This window comes from Podarcis cretensis (assembly GCF_951804945.1).
Source record: "Podarcis cretensis genome assembly, chromosome: 16".
Lineage (NCBI taxonomy): Eukaryota > Metazoa > Chordata > Lepidosauria > Squamata > Lacertidae > Podarcis > Podarcis cretensis.
In genome coordinates this window covers 8,551,599-8,571,337 of record NC_137186.1, presented here as the reverse complement: position 1 = coordinate 8,571,337, position 19,739 = coordinate 8,551,599, and the positions used below count along the sequence as shown (strand labels likewise).

General features: G+C 47.9%; 1 protein-coding gene across 3 annotated transcripts in view; it reads right to left on the bottom strand.

Annotated features, from left to right (window-relative positions):
- Nucleotides 1–19,739, bottom strand: part of GATAD2B (GATA zinc finger domain containing 2B) — a 69,098-nt gene that overhangs the window by 37,055 nt on the left and 12,304 nt on the right. Inside the window, exon 1 of one of the 3 annotated variants that reach the window (XM_079958092.1) lies at nt 8,153–8,406. The exons of 1 other annotated variant lie outside the window; for it this stretch is intronic. The gene's annotated coding sequence lies outside the window, so the exon portion shown is untranslated. Of the gene's footprint in view, nt 1–1,935; nt 1,954–8,152; nt 8,407–19,739 lie in introns of those variants that run through there. One more of the 3 variants, XM_079958093.1, reaches the window with a different exon arrangement.

Sequence of the window (19,739 nt, the reverse complement as noted above, 5' to 3'; positions counted from 1 at the left end):
TTGGGATCCATAGGAGGATCTGAATATTTGGTCCCAGAGCCTGACCGCTCCAGAGGTAGCAACATACTCTTTCAGCTACCACTTCCTGGAGAGAAGACCGTGCACTACTCCACTGCAAGCTCACAGCATGGTCATCTGCTAGGTCTGCCCATCTATGGATATCTCAGGATTCTATTCTTGCTTGCTATTCATTCTCCGGAAGACAGCAAGTATTACAGGAAAACAACGTGCAAGGTTTCACAAATCTCTTGTTCCAGAGGGAGGTGGGCAACTGAGTATTTCTGGAGGGCTGCTTTGAGAAGAAGGCCCAATCGCCAACCCTACCACCGCCAAAGAATCCTGCAACATCGAACCCCCACCATTCCCAAATCCCTCACTGATGCTGGGCAAATGAGAGGACAGGAATACTCCGCCAGGGGTTGCATTTGTCCCCAGGGACTGCCAGCTGCAGATCCCCAGTGCTGGAAACAGGGCACTTCATACCCTGTAGAAATGTGATGTTTTTTTTGCCCTGCCAAAGCAGATCAAGGGGCGCTTTAGTCCTTCCTTCTGTTTCCAAACTCTGGACAGCCACAGTACCCCTGAAAGGTCACCCTCAGAGCATGGAGACAACTCCCGGTCATCTGAAAACACAAAGAGCGCCCTCTAGGGTCAGACTAAATGTCTGCCCAGTGCGGGGGGCGGGGGGGGGCGGAAGGTTGAACGTGGCCCTCCAGGCCTCTGCACCTGGCCCTCGGGAATCTCCCTGGGCCATACCTCTCCATGAGCCACACCCTCTTTTCTCAGACCACACATCCCACCAGCCTTGCTGTACCCCCTTTCAGAGAGGATTCTGCCTGCCTGGAAGTTCTCCTTGAACTCTGTGATTATGATGCTAGCTTGCCTGGATGGAGACAGAGAAGGGCGTGTGAGCATGTGCGGAAACTGACTTATGGCACAAAGGTAACATTTACATATGTTGATCCGCCCACTTTGCCCTTGGCCCCACCCACCACTGGCACATGGCCCTCAAAGGGCTGCCCAGAAGGGAATGCAGCCCTCGGGCTGAGGAAGGTTCCCCACCCCAATCTAGTGCAACATCTTATTTTCACCCCAGCAGCCCATCAGCTGCCCCTGGGAATCCCACTAGCAGGGCACCTCCTGTCTGTCCCTAGAATTTGGCATTCTGGGGCTCACTGCCCCTGTTACGTGGAAAGCACCACCTACGTAGCATGCTGGCTAACAAGCTGTTGAAATACTTCTCTGCTCAGGACAGTCTCCATCCTGCTTTACCTTCAGCCTACAACAGACTGTACTGTACAAGATCATCAAGATTCCAAATTTCACAATCTTAAGAATCACACGGGTGCACGTGGTCCCTGTCTTTGCCACAGTTTCTTCTGCCTTGCTCTGAGCCCACCCTGCAGAGGTTATTGCCCCCACCGCACCCTCTGGGTCTGGGAAAGGGGTGCCGGTGCTGGCTCAATACTGTCAGCTCTCCCACCCACCCACCCACCACCATCAAAAGCTGCTCCGCCTCGAGCTTTTCCGAGAGCGAAGCGGATGTCACTGCTGTTAGAAAAAAAAAAAAAAAGAAATGAAAGAGAGATGCGTTTCGAGACAGGACATGCACAAAATGGCTGTCTCCCAAGACGAAACGTTTCCATACAATGCTATAAAAAGGACAATCGCCAAAAAAGGAAACCGGGACTTGACAGCCAGGCGGTCCGAGGAGCAGGACGGGGGAGGAGAGATGCGAGAAGATCAAGCCATTCCCAGCCCCCCTTCTCAGACTGGCTCAGACCCTGCCTCTTCCTTCCAGTGCTTATGCTGGCACAACACTCTCCCCCCCCCCTTTCTCATTCCGCACCCAGCTTGGCAAAAAGAGATACTCTCCGCAGCAATTGTGCCTTGTGAGTTTGGAGACTGAGGAGAAGGAAAAGAAGCTCGCCTTACAAACAAACCACAGCTTTCTTCCAAGGAGCCCGCGATCCAAATTCCACCGCGATCCATTGCAGTTGTGGGGGGGGGGGAGGATTACAAATCACGTTCCCCAACGACAGCAAGACAACGGTTCTCAGAAAGTGCGTACGGAGAAGTGGCGATGAGAGAGACCTAGATGTCCCCAGACAAACCGGACTCTTGTTTTCGAAGGAAGCAGAGAGAACAGCTGCCGGCGCAGTTATCCGTAGGAGCCATTTCGGCGCAAGCTCATTGAAATGGCTCTCCCACCCTGCATCTTCCTTACAGCTCGTCGGAAGCAAATTATCCAAAGATGCTGGAAAGCTCCCCTTGTAATAAAGCAGCCCAGCCCGCAAGACACTGCAACAGCTCTCGGCATTAAAGTGGGCTTGTTGAATGCAGGAAACGACCTTATACCGACTACTTAGTTCAGTATTGTCAACACAGACCTGCAGCCGCTCTCTGAGATTTCAGAATGGAACATTCTCAGCCCTACTTGTGGGGTGCCAGGAACTGAATCTGGGACCTTCTGCATACAGAGAAGATGCTTGAACTACAGTCCTTCCCCATAACATAGGAACGTAAGATGCAGCCTTATACCAAGTAAGACCAGCTGAGCTCATCTAGCTCAGTACTGCTGACACTGACTGGCAGCGGCCGTCTGGGGTTTTAGACTGGGGACATTCCCACCACTGCATGGTTTCTCCCAGAGGAACATCAGAGGTAGGGCAGGGAGGATCAAGCAAGCAAAATGAACAGAGGACGGACGGGGGAAATTTTGGCTACCTGGGATTTGAAGGAAGTGAAATCATTTGAAAGGAACAGTACATGAAATTTGACTACCTAGCTGCATACAGAGGGCAGTTTATCCTGCTTCAAAAGGTATACACAGTATACACTTAGCATCCATGAAAGAACTTGGGGGAGGCTCCACAGCATTTTCCTCTGTATGGCCACATTAATCCTTACACCAGCCCTTTAAGGCGGTCCAACACACAATGGAAAACATCTCAACCCAGTGTGCAGGGGTGAAGCTGGCAAATTCCACACTCTGGGGAAAAGGGACGAAAAGACAATGATGAAGAACACAATGCCATCTCTCTCTCTCTCTCTCTCTCACACACACACACACCACACACACACACACACACACACACACACACACACAGAGAGAGAGTTTATAAAACTATGGATGGAGAAATTTTGGGGTTTGGGAGTCACCCCACAAAACTGACTAGCAGCAGATTCCAAGCACGCAAAGGAAGTACTTGTTGCATGCGGCACCAAATTAATCTACGGAACTCACTGTCACATGACAAAGAGAGTGTGCTTACACAGAAGGTGCCAGGATTAGTATCAGGCATCACCAGCTAAAGAGGTTCAGGTAACAGAGGGAAGACCTTTCTCTGCCCAACACCCTGGAGAGTCGTTGTTACTCAGAGTAGCCACTACTGGGCTAGAGGACAGCTTCCTTGGGCTCTGTTTGTGGCGATGGGTATTAGCCAAAGGAACTGCGGGAGTTGAGCAGCCTATCAATACCTACTGGCCTTGACGGCTGTAAGCAGCACCTGCATTGTTCAGAGGCTGCCTAATCCTGAATACTAGTTGCTGGGAGGGGATCCATTGGCAAGGGGGGGTTGTTGGGCCTTTAGGGGAACAGCAGGCACTGGATGAAGTGAACTAGCAGGGCTTCCCTTGTATTATTATCCCCTGTGGGGTGGGGAAACATAATAAGCTATATACAATTATGCATGGTGTAGAGAAAGTGAAATGCTTCTTTCTATCCACTTTCTCTACACCATGAATTATTGCATATATTTATTTATCATTGTATACACCTCTTACTCCTAATACTAGAACTCGGGGACAGCCAATGAAGCTGTTGGAAGATTTGGGATGAAATGAACTACTTTTTCCATGCAAAGCACAGTTGAACTATGGAATTCACTCCTGCAAGAGGTACTGCTGGGCGCCAACTTGGATGGCTTTAAAAGAGATTTAGACAAATCCACAGAGGATGCGGCTATCAGTGGCTGCCAGCCATGATGGCTATGTTCTCACTCCACCGTGGGAAGGAAGGAGGCCTCTGGTTATCAGCAGCTAGGAACCGCAAGCGGGGGAGAGCTGCTATTGCTCAGGTCCTGCCTGAAGATTTCCCACAGGCTCTTGTTATGTTTCTATTGCAGGTGAGGGGAAAGCAGTTTGCTAAACAAAAGCCAGCTTTGCCCATAGGCCAGTCAAAGGCTTTCTAGCAGAGGGTAAACATTTTTATCGGGGACCTTCCAGACTCACGGCTCACCTTCTTAGCTCCTAACTCTACCTGGGTTCTCACATCAGTTCTTGCAGTTCTCTTGTCCGGAGACGGCAAGAGTCAGAATGGAGTGTTCAGGAGGGGGTTTCTTAATGACCACCCTTTAGTCCCTGCGCCATTTCAGGCTGCAAGCGAAGGACAAATGCCCAAGCCCCAAACATCAACAGCAACCCAAGCCCCAAACACCTATACTTCCCCAAACTATAAATCTAGAACAGCAAGGAGCCGGGCCTCCTTCCTTCCCAGGAAGGAAGCTCCTTGCTGCGTTTGTTTTCTACTTGCAAGGAATATCTTTTTGTGCTTTAAATGCAGGGGAGGGGATCTATGCTTTGCCAGACTTGTAGTCTAAAAAACGTTATAGTCTGTTCTACCAGCTTAGGGTTCTTAACCACATTACAGAACAGGCCTGGTTTATAAGGTGGTGGCTAAAAAAAACCCAAAAAACCTGGACTGTACCAAGTCAGATTGAAGGGAGTGGATTACATCTTGGAAAGCTTTTTACATGGCAGGGGGAATAAGCACAACCAGGGAAGGCTGGGCTGGGCTGGAACTTTTCCTCTGATACAGTCATTTCTGATGCTAGGTGCCTTTCATTTTTAATAAATGAATGGGGGAATGCTTGAAAGCAGTAGCCCCTGCTTGCAATCCAAAGTGGTACAGTCTATTCTACCAGCTCAGGATTCGACCACCTAACTCTGTTCCATCAGTAGGCCAGGGAGCACAGGCCAGTCCTCTAACTCCCACTGGTGGAGAGCGGAGAGGAGGGAGAGAGAAAGGAAAGGCAGGAGAGCAACTGCAGACAACATTCAGAGAAGTCCTTTCACTCCCACTGGAACATGGAGTCTCAAGTGGATAGAGTTGTCCCTTGGGGGCACACAAAGTCCTGTCGGGGGCTGCCTTATACCAAGCCAAACCATTGCCCACCCGGCTTAGTATTGTTTGACCTTATTCTCCAGATTTCAGAATAGAGTCTTTGCAATTCGTAACTGGAGATACTGGAGGTCTGAAAATGGGATCTTTCATACAGAAAGCACACACATTTTAGGTCTGACTTCATTTAAATTTCAGTGCCTCAAATGACGCGGTCTTTCACAAAGTCAGATTGTTGGTCCATCTAGCTCAGTACTGTCTACACATACCGGCAGTGACTCTTCAGGGGTTCAAGAGGAGCATCCTTCCCAGCCCCTACCCGGAGATGTTGGAGATTGAACCCGGGACCTCTGCATGCAAGCTGCCTGCTCTGCCACTGAGCTACAACTCCTTCCGGCAGTCACCTAGGGGCTTTAACTTGGTACTTTACCAGCACCAACCATCTCCATGCACCATAGAGGGTTAAAGTTCAGCATCAATTGGTGCTCGCCATGATAACTCAGCAGAACCACCAGGTTTAGCAGCGATATTCCTTCAAATGCTTGGCAACGACCACAGTCAAACAGAAAGTGCTGCCTTCATGTGCGGATGTGGTCTTCCCAGAAGGGCCTGGCAGGCCGCTGTGAGGAGAAAGGGATGCTGGGCAAGAAGATCCACCAGGGCTACTCCTACATTGCTGACCATGTCTAGCTGGGGCTGGTGGGAGTCCTTTGGATGGGAGTCCTTTGCAGATTCCACATCCTTTCGAGAAAGGGTGAGATACATTCAGAGCGGGTAAGCTGATCAGATGTGATTTTTCACAATAGCTATATGGAACCTTTAGGTTCAGAGGCAGTTTACCTCCAGTATCAGTTCCGGGGGTGTATTTGTGTGTGTCACAGGTACAGGAATGGGCTATGGCCTTCATGGTCCACTTGGGGCCTTTCCAGAGGCCACTGCTCAGCCCCTGTGGGAAACAGAATGCCCAAAGGGACAGATCCAGGGGTCTTCTTATGCAGTGGAGGGTGGTCAACTTGGGCAAACCTTGCACAGCCCCACCAACCTCTATCTGCCCTCAGCCAGCCCCCACCTACCTGCTTACAACAACCAGTCCAAGCGGTAGCCCTGCCTGCCAGCTTCTTGGTCTCAGTGTTGACCCTTGTAGAACTTAGCAAGAAGGGGATGGGGACAAAGCTTGAACTGGATGGCTCTGCCACTCATTATTTCTGGCACCACCTACTTTTGGGCACCTGGTCTTCCACCCCATCAGTCCCAATGAGCACCAGCCACTACTGTTGTCCCTGCCTGAGCAGTCTACCAGCAAAGGAAGTCCCACTGTGTTCACTGTAGGATTACAGCCTGCCCTTGGCTTTGCCTCTGGTTGGTTCTGGCTCCAGGTACGGTTGGCCTCTCTGCCTTCTGTCCTGCCAGTCCCAACAGGCATTAGCCGCTCCTGATCTTAGGGGCTTGGGTTTCATTTCAGCCATGGACAGAGAGGAAGGCTTTGAGCAAGAGCAGGCTCACAACTCTTCGTTCCCATTGAATTCGGTTCCCCTGGGCGTGAATTTTCACCTAGCGCTTAGCCACGGAAACCTTGCAGCGCGTAAAGACATACACTGAGCAGGTACAGAGTGCCTTTCTCCCTGCCAACAGAGAAACCCCTGCTGGCCAACACACCTTTGCGGCTTCTCAAAGCGGAGGGTGCAAAAAACCAAACCAAAACAAAAAAAACCCACACCAGTAAAACAAAACATAAACATGGGATACCTTCATGCCGGAGCTGACCCACCACAGTGGCTCATCCCTTTTGAAGCCCCAAACAAACCGAAGCAGACAACATTATTAAGAAGCAGGTGATGAAAGCCGCTACGCGATAGCAAACGAAAGCAACATCACCAAACGAAATCTTTGACTCAGAGGGATGTGGAGGAATCCAGGAACCTTTCATGCCTCATTTGTCGAATTTAGTGGATCAGTTCGTAGAGAGACGAAAGAGAGGGCATTTTTTTTTAAGGGGGTGGGGAGTGCATGTCTAAGAGTTCCTCTCCTCCTCCCTTCTGCAAGGAAAGGTGGCAAAGAAATCCTCCAGGAACACTGGCTTGCTTAGAAGCTGTGAGGTTTTTTCATTCTTTCTTTCAGCGAGAGGGTAGAGGAAGTTTTTAATTTTTTTTTTGGGGGGGGGTTAATATAAGCCATCAGCATTAACTCGGTGATCACTGTAAACAGAATGAAAAAAGAGGGGTGGGGGGACAAAAGGAGGTTTAAGAGACCAGCCTCTCTCTCTCTCCTCTCCCCCGACTCTCCTCCCGTCAGCCTGAGTGACGCAGACTCCCTTATATAATAGGCTGCGATTTCCTAGACCGCAAGGAAGGCCTCTCTCTCTCTTCTCTCCCCCCCCCACATGCCGCTTCCACCTCCCTGCCACTGCTTTGTGCTCGCCGTATAAGCTCCACACACGCGCAAACGCGTCTCCCAGCCCTTGGCACCGTGCCAGCGCGCTCCCTCGTCAGCTGGCTGCCTCCATTCACAGAGTGGGGTTGTAGCTGACATGAAAAGGAAGGGGGGGTGGAGATGGAAAGGGGGGGAGAGAGAGACGGGGGAGAGAGAGAAGGTTCGGGTATTCGATCAAACTATCAGCATGCCAGAGAGACAATAGAATGCCTTTGCCACATTCTCCGAAATAAGCCACCTTCCTGCCGCCTCCTCCACTGCCGCCCGTGCCACCCCCAGCACAAAATATATTCTTCCTCTGTGGCTCCAGACCGGTAGCCATGTGAAGAAAAGGGGGGGCAGGGAGGGCGAAAGCCAAAAATCAATGAATTAATCCATGATCGCATTTAGACAAGACAGTAAGGGTGTTTTTAAAAATAAATAAATAAAATAATAAATAAAAATACAAAACCCGACGTTTGAGAGCGATGAAATTTTTTTGGGGGAGAAAAGGACTTAGCTATTCCCTAAAGAACCTTTTGTTTGAATAATAATTTTAAAAAGAGATTTTTTTTTTAAGGCAGTTAAAAAAAAAGGAGAAAGAGGGAGGAATATACTTACAGGTAGCGTGTTCCCACTCCCTCCCTGACTTGTCAAGAGGAGGGGAGAGACAGACGGATGGAGGGGGAGTCGGTTCGCCAGCCCGCGAGGAGGGTAGGGGGGAAAGCCAGGGTGCTTTTTCACCAGAAGCCCCCTCGGTGGAACATGGACGGCCGCGGCGTGCCATCCCCCTCCAGGGACCTGCCGGAGCCCAGTCGTGGAACGGGCACGTCCCTGCCAATCATCTGTGGTGCCGTTATATTAAACAAAAGAAAAGGGGGGGATGCTTACTTTTACCCATGATGCTTAGCGGGGGCAGGGGAAGGGAAGGGGAGAGAAGGAAAAAAAAATAAAACCAGTTGCAGCCGGTTTGTAACCTCAGGACATGGAATTATCGCTTAAGAAAAAAATAAATAAATATAAAAATTAAGTTGGTTGTGGCATCGGAGGCAGTCGGCTGTGTGGCTTGTGCGGGCGCCCCCTCTTCCCCTCCCTGCCTCCCCCCCCCCCCGCAAGGATCCCATCATCAGGTCTCTCTCACGCTCTCGCTGGGTTGCCCCCACTCCTTAAAGCGTATCCTGGCACCTGGCCAAACTTTGCCTCTCTCATTCATAAGCATTGGCTTCCAAGGGTCTTTTAACCATTTAGCTGCTGAGAATAAGTTCCCTGGGTGGGTGTGGGTTGGCTGGCTGGTTTTTTTAAAAAAGATGTCCCGTCGGGAGGCACCTTTGACCTGAAGCACCCAAGGTAGAACATCTCGTGAAGAGGGGAATCAAGTGAAAACAGGAAGGTCTAACCAATGCACAGCCTATTATTGTAAAAAAAGAAAAAGAAAAAGGTGCGCAATATTATGAGAGGGTGAAAGAGAACTCAAGTAAGGGAGAAGCCTTGGCACGCTCACCCACCCCTCACAGCTGTATACTGGTCACAAGATGTGTCACGGGTGCTCAGTTGAGTATGATGGGTCAAAAACCTGCCTCCGAAATCTGCTGTTGCAAAACGCCTTGTCAGCTGTGAGCTGCAGATGCCATCTTCCAACCCAAGGCCAACTATGACGACCTAAGTGCTAAAAGTGTCAAGGCCAGCACACTCTTGGTTCTTGCTACAAGGCCACGCGAGGTAGGCCGGAAAGCCATGTAGACATGCTAACCAAGATAACCTCCTCAGCTCCAACTTTCCTGGGCCGCCTCCAAGACTGGTTTCGGCCATTGGGCAAACCGCTCTGTCTGACGGTCTCTGAACCAATTTTTGCTGCTAGGCTCCAATGCTCCGAGGCGGCCTGCCCTCAGCAGGTGCTATTGGAGGAATGATTGCAGTGATGAGTGCTCCGACAGACACATCTCTTTCCCCAAGGCTTCCACATGCCCAAATGCAAACAGAGCAAACAAACCAGGAAATCTGATCAACATGCCCTGTCTGATTGGCCAGACTCTTTGTCAACCTACCATTGACCGGGTCTATCTGGGCCATTGGTCAGCGTAGAAAGCCAGGGGCCTAGTCCCAGTCCAATCCTTAGGAGCACTTTGGGTATTAAATGGAAGTGGCTGGCACTCTAATGGCATTATGCCAGGAATATCAGCCTTTCACCATAGAGTTGTAAAGACAGAGCAACATGCTCACCATACCATCTTGAGATTCATGGCGGCTTTCAATTTAGTACCCAAAGTTCAGCCTACACGTTGCTCAGGTCTTTTTCCCTTGTTTCTCCGTCAACTGTGGGGGAACTTTAGGTTTTCGGGACATTGCTGAACTACAACTCCCACCAGCCCCTACACCCATGGGCAATGGTGAGGGATGATGGAAGTCATAGTTCAGCAACTTCTGGAAGGTGAAAGGTTCCCCACATCCGTTCTACGTTGAAGAGAATTTATCCATGGTAGATAAGCCACCAGCCTCCCACCCTCACAAGGTTCAGTCACAAATATGTCCAGACTAATTCAAACTCAGAGGATGTGCATTCAAAGCGCCCGGTGGCTCACCCCAAAGTAAATGTTTCCAAGCGAGCAAATGCACAAATGTGTGTGTGTAAGTGGGCAGGAGCTTTCTACTGCAGCAGGTAGCAATGCAACACATGTACTACCATGGCTGACTCCAACAGCTGAGTCCCCTTCCCACCGGCATGATCCCCAACGCAAGCTGCCCTCAACATGGGAGTAGGGATGGGCAAAGTTGTCCCATTTCATTTCTCATTTCTCGAGTTCAGTTCAGTTTGTGAGCTCCCCCCATCAGTTTGTGATTTTTCAAAGAAAATGGTCCTCCTGAAAATTCATCAGTAACTGAGTGCGAATTTCTCCTAATAGACATGCCTACTATATGCTGATTTTGCCTAACATCCCCGTCCCCCCACCAGCAAATAATTTCCTTTAATATAATGCATTATGAAATGGCGTTTTCAATGATATATGAATTTTCATTCATGCCTTAACCCCAGGGCCTGCATTTCTGGGCTGCTAGGCTGGAGAAGTGCACTGCAAAATTCGTCGAAGTGTGGATTTCAGAGGACGGCTGTGTCCTTTGGTTCTCATGTTGTTTCGGACAGTGCAAATTACGCAAGCTCGCCTCAAAACCCAACCTGGATTGAATTTCTTGCGCATCCCCAGCTGGGAATGCATGACTGATTATTGGAGCAGCTTGCCTTCTGTCCACCCCAGGGATGCCTGCTGCTAAAGGCTGATCCAAGACAAGGGATGGTTGGCCAAGATGCCACCATGTACCAAAACTGCCCCCCCCCCGGTACTCTTTCCTCTGTAGAGGAATATGGCAACCATCAACATACATGATAGCAAAATTGTCAGTTTTGGGACACTGTTGGGAAGGTTGCTAACAGCACCCTAGATGACCCCAGTTTGCAGGAACATCTGTGCCAAAAATGGTATCTTGCTTGATGAGTCCCACAGAATCCAGCCCTTTCATCATGCTGGGTCCTGTTTACTGGTCAAGACAGAGCAACGGTGGCCCTCCAGATGCCAACAGTGGGAAGCCCTCTAGCACAGCAAAGAGCGGCTCTGTTTGTTCCCCAATCAATGGTACTCGGAGGGAGACTCCCTTTGAGCCTGTGGGGCAATGGTTTCACCCTGCCTGCTTATTAACCGGAAGAGCTTTTTGGTTGATCAAAAGATGTTTTCAAATGATTAGTCTTAACTAACTAAAACGATGTGGCCCTAATTCAAACTGATAATTACTGTAGAATTTCTAGCCTGGCGCCAACCAAGCTGAGCTTATTAGGAAAAGTGGCCCAATCTGGCCCACAACAGAAACAAGGAAGGTAATTAATGGGTAATTATGCAGAGGGCAGGGTGCATTCCTCTCTAGGGATGGATGGATCAGTCTCTCTGCAGTCCTGGCCTACCAGACACGAGCTTCTTTTTTAAGCCCAGTTCAGACTTCACGTTAATCGATAAATTTTATTTGTAGAAAACTCCAATAAAATTCATGTTTAGAGTACAAGTTCAAACACAAATTTAAATAACCTTTTTGCCACTAAATTTTGCATCGTTCATCTCAATGGGCACATTTCTAAATGGGTTTTATCTCAATATACGCATTTTGAAAGCATTCCTGGCAATTTTGTTTTTTAAGCCGAGAATTGCATCACAAAATTCGGGCAAGGGCAAAGTTATGTTCCAATCCACACTTTAGTCTTGGGGGTGCAAATCAGGTCCGTTTCACACTGGAATTCTCAGAAATCCTAACTCTCCCGCTCCACACACTCCACACACTCCGAATTTTCTACTTAGAACTATGCAAATCAAGTCAATTACATTTAATTTGTATAATTCACTCTGTTTCTAAGGTGTTAAGGTTTATGAAGGAATGTGGTGTGGCTGGCGGGGAGAAGCTCTGGTGAGGAAAAAGGGGGAGGGCAAGCAAAGGGAAAAACCAGGGAAGGAAAAAAGCAGACTCCATTCCCATTCTTTTAAAGCAGGGGTGGCCAACTCCCAAGAGACTGCGATCTACTCACACAGTTAAAAACTGGGAGTGATCTACCCCCCTTTTGGGGGGTTCAGGTCAAAGTTGTTGAGCTTCTTTTGGGAAGGAAAAGGACAAAGGCCCATTTTTAGGGGTGCAGGGCACAAAAGTTGAGATTTTTTAGGGGAGCCAAAGTTGTTGAGCTTCTTTGGGGGGAGCCAGTGATCTACCAGTGATCTACCTCAGACGTTCAGTGATCTATCGGTAGATCACGATCTACCTGTTGGACATGCCTGTTTTAAAGGTACATGGATTTATGGATGCTGTAGTTTCATAGCAAACATGCAGCTTGAGGTTGTTGTTTTTAAAAAAAGGGAAATTAAGGTCTCTTTAGAAAGATTTCTTCAAGAATATCCCAGTCAACCAATGCAAAGTTTGCAAGTAGCTCACTCGCCTATGGTGAGTCAGACTTGCCTCCGGGCAACAGGTAGGAAGACCTCATTAAAACCTTGGATCTCCCCCCCCCCTTCCTTTAATAACACAATGCAGGGCAGCTATTAAAAACAAACACAACAACCATTGTGAGCATCAAGACTTTCTTATTTGTAAGGCTGGTTTAAATATTCCAGACAGGGCTGTTTACCAGCTCCATCTGGTACGTAGGCTGAGACCCTATCTGCCTGCGGACTGTCTCGCCAGAGTGGTGCATGCTCTGGTTATCTCCAGCTTGGACTACTGCAATGCACTCTACGTGGGGCTACCTTTGAAGGTGACTCGGAAACTACAACTAATCCAGAATGCGGCAGCTAGACTGGTGACTGGGGGCGGCCGCCAAGACCATATAACACCCGTCTTGAAAGACCTACATTGGCTCCCAGTACGTTTCCGAGCACAATTCAAAGTGTTGGTGCTGACCTTTAAAGCCCTAAACGGCCTCGGTCCAGTATACCCGAAGGAGCGTCTCCACCCCCATCATTCTGCCCGGACGGTAAGGTGCAGCGCCGAGGGCCTTCTGGCGGTTCCCTCATTGCAAGAAGCAAAGCTACAGGGAACCAGGCAGAGGGCCTTCTCGGTAGTGGCGCCCACCCTGTGGAACGCCCTTCCAGCAGAGGTTAAAGCGATAAACAACTACCTGACATTCAGAAGACATCTTAAGGCAGCCCTGTTCAGGGAAGTTTTTAATGCGTGATATTTTACTGTATTTTTGGTTTCTATGGAAGCCGCCCAGAGTGGCTGGGGAGGCCCAGCCAGATGGGCGGGGTATAAATAAATTATTATTATTATTATTATCAAGAAAAGCTTATATAACGCTCAGAGTGGTTCACTGAAATCCATCAGCAGCTTCAGGACAGACAAAAGAAAGTGCTTCTTCTAACAGCATGGAATTAACTGATGGAACTCCCTGGCAAAAGATGTGGTGATAGTCTCTGGTTTTAAACGGGGATAGGACGAATGAATGGAGAACTCTGCCAATGGCTAGTCTCCATGATAAGTTGGAGCTGCAACAAAATGTTGCAGTATGGAGTGCTCCTGTTCAGGTGCCCACCACAATGTCTTCCAGGACACTCTAATTCCAATCCTCTACCCTCTTGGTTTCCACTTCCCAACCCCTGCCAGGAGATACTCACCATTCTGTGGTCCTCCCCTAAGCATATTAATACCTCCCCTCTAGTTACTCAGTCACTTCATATTGACCACAAAGCCATCAACACTCAGCATCCCAAGTTTGCTATTAGAGGGAGTGATAGTTAAATGGAACCTCTGGGATCAGAAGCACTCTCTCTCCAAATACCAGCGGCTAGGCGGAAATGGGGGCCAGCTATGATCTTCATTGCTCTGCTTTCAGCAGCATCTGCCTGCCCACTATGGGAGGCCAGATCCTGGCTTAGAAGGGCTACTGGTTCTGATCCAGGAGGGCTCTTGTGTTCTTAATGGGCACCCTCCCGTTGTAGCGCACTTTACATAATTACATTCCCTGAAAGAGTCTCTCTGCACTAAGAACAGGTTGCAGATACTCTACTTTGTGCTGAAGTTATGCATGCCTGTATGCATAAAAGGTAAAGGTAAAGGTACCCCTGCCCGTACGGGCCAGTCTTGACAGACTCTGGGGTTGTGCGCCCATCTCACTTAAGAGGCCAGGGGCCAGCGCTGTCCGGAGACACTTCCGGGTCACGTGGCCAGCGTGACATCGCTGCTCTGGCGAGCCAGAGCCGCACACGGAAACGCCGTTTACCTTCCCGCTGGTAAGGAGTCCCTATTTATCTACTTGCACCCGGAGGTGCTTTCGAACTGCTAGGTTGGCAGGCACTGGGACCGAGCAGCGGGAGCGCACCCCGCCGCAGGGATTCGAACCGCCGACCTTTCGATCGGCAAGCCCTAGGCGCTGAGGCTTTAACCCACAGCGCCACCTGCGTCCCTGTATGCATAAACACAAACCAAAATCCTTACCCGAGCCAATCCAAATTCTGTGCTCAGGAAGCCTTAATTCTGCAACCTGCATAAAATGATGTTTGTTTCCATGCTTGCTTGCATATAATTAGCGCTGCTACTGTTAGATATTGGGGGAGGGGAGTTATTAAAACATTCGTAAGAGGTACTCTGCAGACAAACGCCGGCTCCCTCGGCCTGTAAAGCGAGATGAGAGCCGCAACCCCAGAGTCGTCTGTGACTCGACTTAACTGTCAGGGGTCCTTTACCTTTACTTTTTTTTTTTTTTTTACTCTGCTGATAGCTGGAAAATCTTATGCATCCACCCTTTGGGGAAGCCTGAGGTTTAGGCAGGCATTTCACACACACGTCCAAGCCTGTATTTGAAGGCCTGAGGTTTAGAAACTTTTTAAAATAAAATTAAAATATGATATTCTGTGACTTTCCTGCACTCTGGTAGAACTGAGCAAAAAATCCTCAGGTTGTCTCCAACTACATCTGATACAGAGTAGAATCATTGGTATCAATGGACTTGACAAAGGCCACATTCACATCCTGTATATGTCAAGATCCATGTATATGATGCACTTTTTCTATGCCAATACAGTGAAGCCTCGGGTTATGTCACCCTCAGCTTGAGACCAGAATGGGCTACTTCCAGGTTCGCGCTGTTCGTGCCTGCACATAAGCGCTAAATCGTATCTGCGCATGCGCAGAAGCGCTAAATCGTGCACACGCAGACTCAGCACTTTCAGTTGCGTTGTGGCCTCTGGAACGGATCCCCGCTGTAACCCACGGTTCCACTGTAAAGGAGATTGATTGATATACAGTGGTACCTTGGGTTACATATGCTTCAGGTTACATACGCTTCAGGTTACAGACTCCGCTAACCCAGAAATAGTACCTCGGGTTAAAAACTTTGCTTCAGGATGAGAACAGAAATCTTGCTCCGGCGGCGCGGCAGCAGCAGGAGGCCCCATTAGCTAAAGTGGTGCTTCAGGTTAAGAACAGTTTCAGGTTAAGAACGGACCTCCGGGAGGACTTCCGGGTTAGCGCCATCGGCAATGGCGGAACTCCTCTGACTTAGAGGAACCCGCTCCGCAAAAATCGGGTCTTGCCGCCGCGGCGAAGGCGGAGACCCTTCAAAAATCCCAGGCAGAGGAAGCCTGGGAACGTGGGATTTGGCTGACACCAGGAGCGGCCCCCCTACCGCAGGGAAACCACTTTTTGGGGGCTTCGAAACGACATGGGGTGAGCGGCGCGGTGTTTTGAATCGACCGCTATTTTTACGGAGTGAAGTCGCACAGCCGTTGCCGGAGAGCGCTGACTTTTTCTTGTGGACAATTGGATTTCAAACAACAACCCGTGAGTAGAACGGGAAATTAGGTTTTTAAAACAATTTAATTTGGCAAGGAACGGGGGAAGGTCTAAACAGGAAGTCCACCTCCCCCTTTTGTAAATAGACTGAAGCAAAGAGTTTGTTAATTAAGGTTTTGGAAAGTTCTACATAAAGGATTAAAACTTCACTGATTGAAACTATTACTTATACTCCCTTTGGAAGCAGGGGAAGCCTGCTGGAGAAGGTAAAATTTAGGAACTGAAGCATCACGTCTCCAAACCCGGGAGAGGTCCGCGAGGAGCCCATCGACGGTGAATAGAAAGGTTTGACAGCTGTCAAATTTGACAGCTAGCTGTTAAGATACAAAGAAAGACTCTGTTTCCATTGTCCATTTCTGCGTCTAAAAAGAAGGAAAGGTAACTGGAATTGTTATTAATTTACTTTTGAGACTTTTGGGACTGTGCTGGAAGGATTGATAGTCTGCTTTCCTCTAGAGGGAGTTTTGGGACATGGTCATAAGAATGCAGCTGGGAAATTAGCCTAAAGATAAAAACTCTGAGAAATTAGCTTTGACCTTGGATATTTCAAGGATGTCGGCGGAGAAAAAAGTTACGCTTGAATTGAATAGGACATTTTATCTGTTGGGAAAGCTGCATGAACAGATAGATGCCATGGCTACCAGTGTGGATATTTTGGGAACAAAAGTAGGCATCAGTAAAGAAGTCGACAAGAATCCGGCACAAGAATCTTTCTCAATTGAACAAATTGAAGAACCAGAGAAGGAGAAAGTTGTTGTTAAAGTGATGCAAGGGGGAGCTTTAACCCTACAGAGACAATTGGAGGATTACAAGTTGAGGCCTTACATGACTGTAATTAGGAGAAGCCAGTTTTTGGAGATGGGAGCCTGGCTTGATTTGGAAAATGAAAAGTGGAGACATCACCCTATGTGGGGATCAAATGACTTTTGGGATATGAATTTGAGCCAGGAGGGGACCGAAGTTTCTGGGGCCTTTGGACTCGGAAGAAGTGTGAAACAAGATCGGGAATACTTTATGGGCCCTATCTTTAATTATGGAAATCTGGCAGACTTGATAAGAAGGAATATGACCATCGCTGGGTTGGAGCTCCCCCGAGAACTGTTTCTTAATATTAAAGATTATCAAGAAGATCGGCAGATGGGACATGAAAAAGACTTAAGAGCCTCGGATTTGAGATCTCCAGGTTGATGGACTGTTGTAAGCCGATGGAACTGTTGGCAGGGGCCGAGACCGGGGAGGGGAGAGGGTGTAAGAAAATTGGGAATTTAAAGTGTATATATTGAGATTTTTTATTTAAAAAAAATTGCTTTTAATGAGAGATGGAAAAATCGTGGAATGGAATTTTTATGACCCAGGGGAAATGTCTTAAGAGAATAGGTTTAAATATATCAGTTTTAATGAGAAATAAGATTAAATAAAGTAAAAGTGGATGGCTAATTGGTGAAAGAGAGAATGGAAAATCACAGTATATTAAGATAAATTATTAGGATAAAAATAAAGATGAAGGATTTGCTGAAATATCTATTTAAACTAGAAAACAAAGAGGGGAGGTGAGAGGAGGTCAAGGAAATAAGTCATAGAAAGAAAATTATGTAAAGGTTTAACTTTTTTTTCTGTTTTGATTGTATGTATTTTCTAATTATTTTTTTTCCTTTTTATCTGTTTTTTTTATTCTTTGCATTTTTTCTTGGAAATGTCTTGTTTTTTTGTATTGTGTTTTCTGGTTTTTTTTTTTTTTTGTAATGTTTTAAAACCTGAATAAATATTATTCAAAAAAAAGAATGGACCTCTGGAACGAATTAAGTACTTAACCTGAGGTACCACTGTATATGTCAAGACCTATGAAGTCGTTTTAAACAGTCATGACTTACCCCAAAGAATCCTGGGAGCTGTAGTTTGTTATGGGTGACAAGAGTTGTTTGGAGACCCTTTTTGCGCTCCCAGAACTACAATTCCCAGAGTGGTTTAACAATCAATCACTCTTCACAGTGCATTCTGGGAATTGTAGCTCTATGAGGGAAATGGGTGTCTCCTAAGAACTCTCAGCACCCTTAACAAACTACAGTTCCCAGGATTCTTCAGGGACTGTTTAAAGTGCTGTTACAGCAGTGTGAATGTGCCCCGTTTAAGTCAATTGATATTGATAGGTCTGAGTAAGACTTAGTTGGATACAACCTTTATTCAGGCACCTTTGGAATAGGGGGAGCCTGAGGCTTCTGCTGGTGTTGCTCACAAACAATCAAGTCTACCTCTGCAGCCATAAGGCCTAGAAACCCTTTTTAAAAATCAAAATAAAACTGGAGAACTGGCATTCTGTGACTTTTCTGTGCACCGGTGGAGCTCTGCCACCCAACCATACTGCCAAACTGGTAAGTATACCAGACACCTGGGCTGAAAGAAAGGGAGGGGGGAGGGAAAGAGCCCCAAACCCAGGTGCCTTGAGAATTTGATTCTGAAACATAGGAATGTGAGGTATTCTCTCCCACCTCTCTTGGGTAGCACCCATTTGAATGCCCAGATTCCCGCCCCCCTTGTGGCTGTTTGTTTCCCCATAATGGTCGAGAAAACCTGAACAATAAGCTATTGAAAAAAGAAGGCCCTCAAGTATTTTACCGCTGTGAAGTCTGCTCCCCCACACACTCCGCCCCTGATTGAATTAGGATGGGAGACTTGCCTGAGTTAGAGAATGACTCAGGGAGAGAGGTGAAAAGGGGTGTGTGTGTGTGTGTCGGAAGAGAGATACGTAATCGATTCGGTCTTGTTCAGTGAGGGGGGGGGAAGGAGGGGAGCCCATTTCCAGGCAACCATTTTGAGTGCCAGCATCCGGAACAGATGGATTTTCTTCTTCCAAAAAGGAGGAAAAATTGGGAAGCGCGCTACAGCCGCCCTCATTCCGAATGTGGGCGAGGAGTTTGCTTGTGGCAAAAAAAAGAAAAAAAAAAAGACGGCAGAAGCTTCCCAATTATCTTTTTTTTAAAAAAACCAAAGCAAACAGATGTAGTAGCCATCTTTACCTGCACTGCTTCCCGAGACAATTTAAGATGGTCTGAAGAATGCAACTGAACAGTGTCTCCATACAGGCGGCCTCCAGATTTGCCAAAATCAAAGCACTGCAACTCTGTGTACAACTTCAAGAAGAGAAGCCAAGTTTTGAGGGATGAAAACAGGAAACTTTTAAAGAGGGCTTTTGGAACCGCCAAGGCCGAGCATAGACGACACAGTCTGGTCCCCTAACCCAGCCTTGTAAATAAGCCCACAAGAGCTATAAAAAACTGAAATTAAAAGCTGATATTCTGTGCCTTTCCTGCACTCTAGTGGAACCGAGCTGAAAATTCTTGGGTTGTCTCCAACTAAGTCATGCACAGAGTATATCCATTGACACCAATGGACGTGACTTAAGGCCACATCTGTGCCATACATTTGAAGTAGTATGATACCACTTTAAACAGTCACGGCTTCCCCCAAAAGGATTCTGGGAGCTGCTGTTTGTTACGTGTTCTGAGAGTTGTTAGGAGTCCCCTTCCCAGAGCTACATTTCCCTCTTTTCCACAGGGAACTCTGGGAATTGTAACTCTACAAGAGAAATAGAGGTTGGCACCCTTAATAAACTACAGCTCCCAGGATTCTTTGGGGGAAGCCATGAATGTTTAAAGTGGTATCACAGCGCTTTAACTGTTTGGCGCGGATGTGGCCTTGGTTTCTATGCTAGGCACAGAGGAGGGGCAGAACACTAGAGTCATCTTCCACCAGCTGACTCGCTTGCCTGCATACAATCCTTTGTTGCCCCTGGCTAACAGGTATGTGCTTAATGCAAGGCTGACCCAACTGTACTTAGGGAATATAAGCAGCATCCCTTGGGCTCACACTCTCTTTTTAAAGCCCTTTCTTCTCTCAT